The sequence below is a fragment of the Octopus bimaculoides genome, chromosome 12 (genome assembly GCF_001194135.2).
Source record: "Octopus bimaculoides isolate UCB-OBI-ISO-001 chromosome 12, ASM119413v2, whole genome shotgun sequence".
NCBI classification, from domain to species: domain Eukaryota; kingdom Metazoa; phylum Mollusca; class Cephalopoda; order Octopoda; family Octopodidae; genus Octopus; species Octopus bimaculoides.
The window spans coordinates 2,845,751-2,852,512 of NC_068992.1; the positions used below are offsets into that span (position 1 = coordinate 2,845,751).

The 6,762-nt window shown below is 35.7% G+C and overlaps 1 protein-coding gene across 1 annotated transcript in view; it reads left to right on the forward strand.

The window, feature by feature from the left end:
• The window catches only part of LOC106876447 (muscle M-line assembly protein unc-89), a 351,593-nt gene that overhangs the window by 153,892 nt on the left and 190,939 nt on the right, over positions 1 to 6,762 (forward strand). The gene's annotated exons all lie outside the window — the stretch shown is intronic.

Below are 6,762 nucleotides of genomic sequence, written 5' to 3' on the forward strand. Positions count from 1 at the left end.
ATATATATATATATATATATATATATATATATATACATATATACGCACATTTATGCACATACATGCAGTCATAGACATACAAGTACACAGGCAAGCATGAATGTATATATATATATATATGTATGTATGTATATATATATATATATATATATATATACATAGACACATGTACATATATATGTATATATACATACATATTTACTCACATATACACACACACGCACATACATTTATGCACATACATGCAGTCATATACATATAAGTACATATGCAAGTATGAATGTATATGTGTATGTATGCATATATATATATATATACATATATATATATGTATGTATAGCAATATAAAAATGTATGTATATATATATACATATATAGATAGATACATACATACATAAATACTTAAACATACATGTACATATGTATGTGTATATACATATATTTACACACACACACACACACAGACTCTCCTATTGAAAGAATTTTTGCTAACTTAAGGAAGTGTTTATTTTACTCTGCTGCATTCAACACAAACCGTTTGGCTTTCAGGCCAAGCGCCATCTCTTCCTGCCAACTTTCCACTCGCAGAACAGAGAAACATCTCCATCATTGTTATTTGTTACTCTTTTTCACTCCTTCTCTTCTTGTTCTTGCTGTTGTTGTCGTTGCTGTTCAATATTCTAAATTAGTGAAGCATGCTTCCCTATTTGTTTCTGCTACTGTATTGCAACTTCGCATTATTTCGATGTTCTTCATTATTAATATCAACCAAAAGTTATTTTATGATGATTGTGTAATAAATAAATAAATCTAATTAATCCGATGTATTGTAATCAGCAATATCCGTCAACCAGGGATTTTTGTTGTTCACATCAAGTAAGGATCTCCGTAATCTACCCCACCCCCATTGTAGGATTTGATCACAATATTGCTGTAGGACTGGAATGGGCTTTAATAAATATTATATATTGTGCTCTCACTGCTATAAACAGTGGATTCTCCTATGGAGCTTCTGTATTAGTTACTTGGACTACTAGAAACAGCAGTCCAGTTCCCCTTACCATTTTCAAAATAACATCTAAGTAGACCTTGTATCGGGCAGTATTTGATAGGGGCTATCAGAGAAGAGAAGACCAAAAGAAAGACATGAGAAAGAAAAAAACAAGAGCAGATGGTCGTTGCTAGAATGCTTGTGATCAAAGTCTATCCATTCAGATGGGCCTGGGGTTAAACAACAACGATGTCATCGTCATCATTGTTTAATGGCTGTTTTCCATGCTGGCATGAGTTGGATGGTTTGGCAGGAGTTGGCCAGCCAGAGAACTGTCCAGGCTCCAATTGTCTGTTTGGCACGGTTTCTAAGGGTGGATGCCCCTTCTTATGTCAAACAACAACAACTTATTTATAATGAGCCAAAATTCAATCTTCTATGGAGTTGCTTCATCTGCAAGAAATAGCAAGTAAATCTCAATCAATTCACATCCTACCCTCTTAAGAAGGTAAAAAAAAGTGCACAAATATAAAGTGAGAAAAGATGGGAGAATTGGTCACCTGTGGAACTTCTGGAGAACCAACTTCAGTAACATCATATTTATAACCCAACAAGCTCAGAAAATTCTGAAATGTTACTCGTGTTAGAAATAGTACCCCAATGTCCCTGATATCATAACGACCTTACAAAACATAGGGACAAACACATTGGATGATGTAATTCTAGGCTGTTGAAAAAGACAACAGAATAGTCAAGTGAAGATGAACTGCACAACAACAACTCACAACTGAACAAAACCCAATTGTTCTGAGTTCGGTGCTCCAGCATGGCCACAGTCAAATGGCTGAAACAAGTAAAAGAGTAAAAGAGTTCAGACTCACCACTGTTGTTGCTTATTTTATACAAACCATTCCCACTGGTAGGTTATTGGAGGCACATAGCTTAGTGGTGAGGGTGTTGGACTCATGATCGTAAGATTGTGGTTTCAATTCCTGGACCGGGCGGTATCTTGTGTTCTAGGTGCTATTTATGTGGCACCAGCACAGGAGCTTTTTACATGGCACCATCATGAGTGCTTTTTTTATGTGGCACCAGCGGATAGTGGTGGACTGGGTCAAAATATATTGGTTGCCAGGAGACTAAGGGGGCCCACCCACAAATACAAGGGGACCCATCCGCAATTACAATGCTATAATTTAATTTCTTTTTTTTTTTTTTTTGTTAAAAGTATTCTTTTCAGCTGCCTACAAACACAACCAGGCTGAAATAATTAATGGCATTCTCCCAGGAGTGAATAAAAATTCTCAAACTTGAAGGGATAGGCCCCTTAGATACTAACATGGGCTCCCATATATGGATTCTAATGGTGCAGGAGCCCACTTGCCATCGGACAAGCTGGCAAACCAGCCAGTCTGCCACTGCCAGCTGAAATGCTTAATATGTGGTGCTAACATGGATGTTTTATACAAGGATTAAATTAAAGCTAACATCATTTCTTTATTTTTTATTGACTGCTTTTATAAGAAATGTCAGTGAGCCATCTTGATAAATAGTTGAGAGCCATCTCTCTGGGATAGGATGCCAGTCTCTCAAAGAATCAGAACAAAATTTCTTTATCAACAAAATCCTTTCATTTTTTTTACAAGTAATATTAGTAATTTTAAATAATTTTAATGAATTAAAATTTTTGTCCCACTACATCTTGTATGTTAGCACCAATGTATACATATAACTAGGGGGGGGGGAAGCAGGGTCATTGAGAATGAAATGTCTTTGTGAGGAACAAAGAACATTGCCAGTGTTGAGATATGAAGCAAGAGTCATTTATTTGGTAGTCAAGCATTCTAACATGTTGCTTAGCTATTAGTCTTTTCCCTCAGATTAATGTCTCAAGACCACAATATTGCTATTCAAAATTAATATGTGGTATTGAGCAGGCAGCAATATTTTATATCATCTATTTGTGATTGTTCTACTTCACAATGGAGTTTTAGTAGATAATAGTGGCAGCAGCAGACAACGATAAATTTGAGAAGAATAGAAAAAAAAAAACATTTATATTCAATGTAGAAACGTTTTTGTTGTATTTTTTTCAATATTTCATAGAATATCTTTTTCAGTTATTAATTGGAAATCAATAGAATGTGTTTAATGAAAATAGAAATAGGGAACAATTCTCATAAATAATAATATTGATTTTTTTTTTGTTTTTACTATTGGCATAAGGCCTTAAATTTCTAGGTGAGGAGATATTGAAGGCTGCAATGTTTATGGCATCACGAAAGGTATTAGAAATAGAAGTGATGTAAAATAGCTACAACTGAGGAGCAAAAATTTCTTGATTTCCTGCAAATATATATCTACATTCTTCATTTTCTGCTTCACCACAGCAAGTCTTTGAGATATGAGCAGAAATATTCTGTGTCTTAGAAGTCGGATTATTTAAAGAAAGGAAAAAGATATTTTGTGATGCCCATATCTTTAACAATCATATTAAGAATAGAACTGAAGGAAAATGGCTGGTACAAGAATTCCAGACACAGATTGTGGATTTGGATCATTCAGTTGAATGATTCAGTGTAATATTTATCTAAATATTACATTAATCAACATCTTGGGAATAAGAATATTAAATTTTGTGAATAATTATCAGAATCCCTTTTCTCCATTCACAACTGGCAGACCATGTTTTTAATGATCCTTTTTTAGTTGGAAGGGTTTCAAAACCTAGACCATTCAGATTTGTGAATCTCTCTCTCTCTCTCTCTCTCTCTATCTTTCTCTCTCTCTCTCTCTCTCTCTTTCTCTCTCTCTCTCTCTCTCCCTCCCTCTCCCTCTCTCTCTCTCTCTCTCTCTCTCTCTCTCTCTCTCCCTCTCCTTCTCTCTCTCTCTCTCTCTCTCTCTCTCTCTCTCTCTGTCTCTCTCTCACACACACACTAAATGGTTTCCAATATGTCTTAATGTCGGTGAAAATCGAAACATTTTAATGTTCCTGCTTCCCTCATATTTCAGTAACTATTGATTCGAAATATAGCAAATTACAATTAAAATTTTAATGATACAGCTGGAGTCTAACAAATGTTTAATCCCTGTAGATTTGTGTTAGAAGTGGGAATAGTTGAGTAGAGAAGATATTAAAAAAAGAAAACATGGTTATAGACCAACAGTTTGTAATGATTTATTTTATGATAAAAGGTTGCATGTTATACAGCTGTGAAAGTGACAAGTCATGCAACCATTGAGAACAACAACAACAACATTGGTTGTTACATGTTCAGAGCTGCTGCAGGTTTTTTATTATTTTTTGGGGGGGAGCAGAAGACATCCTTCTTCTTCATTGCCTCTTCTCACCTAGCTACAGGAATTGGTACCTAATCAAGTCAAACCGATACCCTACCCCATGGGATGGTTTATATTTCAAAAATTTAATACCAGAAAATTGCTTATTACAGAAAACCTCATGATCTGACAGTGTCTAATTGGTCCTACCTGCACTAAAACCATTACCAGGGTACATAGATGTTTGGAATTGTAACCAAATCACTCTCAAATTGCATTCTGCTAACCTTAAAGGAGAAGGAAGATATTCTGTAAAATTCTTGGTGTACAATGCCTGAAAAATGAGATGGGATGTTTTTCACTGGTTATGTGCCCTGACAACATGAATTTAGCTACAACAAGAACAGCTAGTACAGGTGAACAGAAGTATTTGGACAACAGAAAGAGTATAACCCAAGTGCAGAGTGTGCACTTGTACCAACTAAAATTTTGTGGAGGCGCAAAATTTAATATCACGCCCCTACTTACATTTCTTAGGCTTAGAAAACAGTTTTCAAAGGCGGATAGGCATTGACAGCTAGCAAGCCATGCTACTCCAGACTGATAATGAGCAATGACTCTGAAACTAGTCTCTGGATGCTGGCTTTGCTGAGTGAAGGTGCTTGTCTTCACTTTGAAGACATAAGGACACAGGAAATGTGTCAAGAACAATAGGAGGACTACACTAGGTTCCAATCTGATTTGGCAGAGTTTCTACAGCTGGATGCCCTTCCTAACGCCAACTGCTTTGAGAGTGTAGTGGGTGCTTTTACGTGCCACCGGCACGAAGGCCAGTCAGGCGGTACTGGCAATGGCCATGCTCAAAATGGTGCATTTTACATGCTACCTGCACAGGAGCCAGTCCAGCGGCACTGGCAACGATCTCACTCAAATGTTTTTTCACGTGCCACTGGCATAAGTGCCAGTAAGATGACGCTGGTAATGATCAAGCTCAAATGGTGCTATTTACGTGCCACTGGCATGGAGGCCAGACAGCTACTCTGGCAATGATCACGCTTGGACGGTGCTCTTAGCGCTCCACTGGTACAGGGGCCATCACGATTTCGGTTTCACTTGCCCCAGCAGGTCATCAGATAAGTGAGGGCTTGATCTATCTCAAACAGATTGCAACCACCAGTTTACACACCATAGATCAGTTCAATTAAAGATGATCTGTTGGTACATCTGAGCTAAATATTTCTCCTTAAAATCTCTTCAGAACATAGGAGATATATTGTGAATTATGGACTGGAACTGTAAATTTCTCATTTATGAAATCTTAACTTTATTTCCAATTTTCTATTTATTACATGATATTTTTGGAATAGAGACAATATAATTCTAGAATTATATCATTTTCTGTTATTTCTTCAAGACTTTGCTTAGATTAGATATATTGATAAATGCCTCATTGTTTCTGACATTTCAAGTTTGCAAATTATTATTATAGACAAGCTGCTCAGTTTGCTGACAAAGTTGATTGCAAGAACGGAAGCTACCAATAAGTCTAACATTATACCATTTGAAATCCATAATTAGTATGTTAATTAGAGGAAAATATCTTATATCACAATACTAATTTTGATTATCTAAATTCTATTGTTAGCATCTTGCCTTAAGATTTAGAAATTAAAAACTTGAATAGCTACCATTTTAAAGAGGTCTAGAGTTTATTAATACAGGTTTAACTGTTATATATCATAATCTAATTGGCGAGATATATGTCAGTGCTCTTACAATACATTTTAGTTGACTCTCATGGATAAGCATCAATTAATTATCAACTTAATGAGTAGGTTAGTCAGGTGACTTTTTTTATGTACTTAGTATACATAATAAAATGCCAAAGTTAATATAAAATGTTCGAAGTATCTTCTCTGTGGCTGTAAGGTTTTCATTTCAATAGAAGAACAGAACAAAGAAATTATGACTGGATTTTACAGGTACACACAGAGTGTATGTGTATGTGTGTGTATATTCAACATGTATGCATTATAATGGGTTCTTACAAGTATCTATACGTGTGCATGTGTGCTTACTGAAGTGTTCCCATATGATGCATGTTAAAACCTGTTCAATACATGCATTCATTCAGTCATGTACAAGAAAAAAAAAATCGAATGCACCTCACAAAAAAAAAAAAAAAGGGAAGGAAGATATTAATAAGTCTAAGAACCAAACAATTGCAGCATCAAGTAATGAGTTTCTGACAACAGTTAACGAGTGCAAAACAGAGATGGTAATCAGTTTTTCAAGGTGATTACCAGGTGCAGAAGTGAGAATTTTTGCTGAGTTTCGAGTTTACTTGGTACAACAATATGATTATCAGTTGGTTTTGAAGTAGAAAATGGCAACAGTGCAGGGAAGTTACTGCAGTAGGACATGGGCCAATCACAAAAAATCTCTCTCTCTCTCTCTCTCTCTCTCTCTCTCTCTCTCTCTCTCTCTCTCTC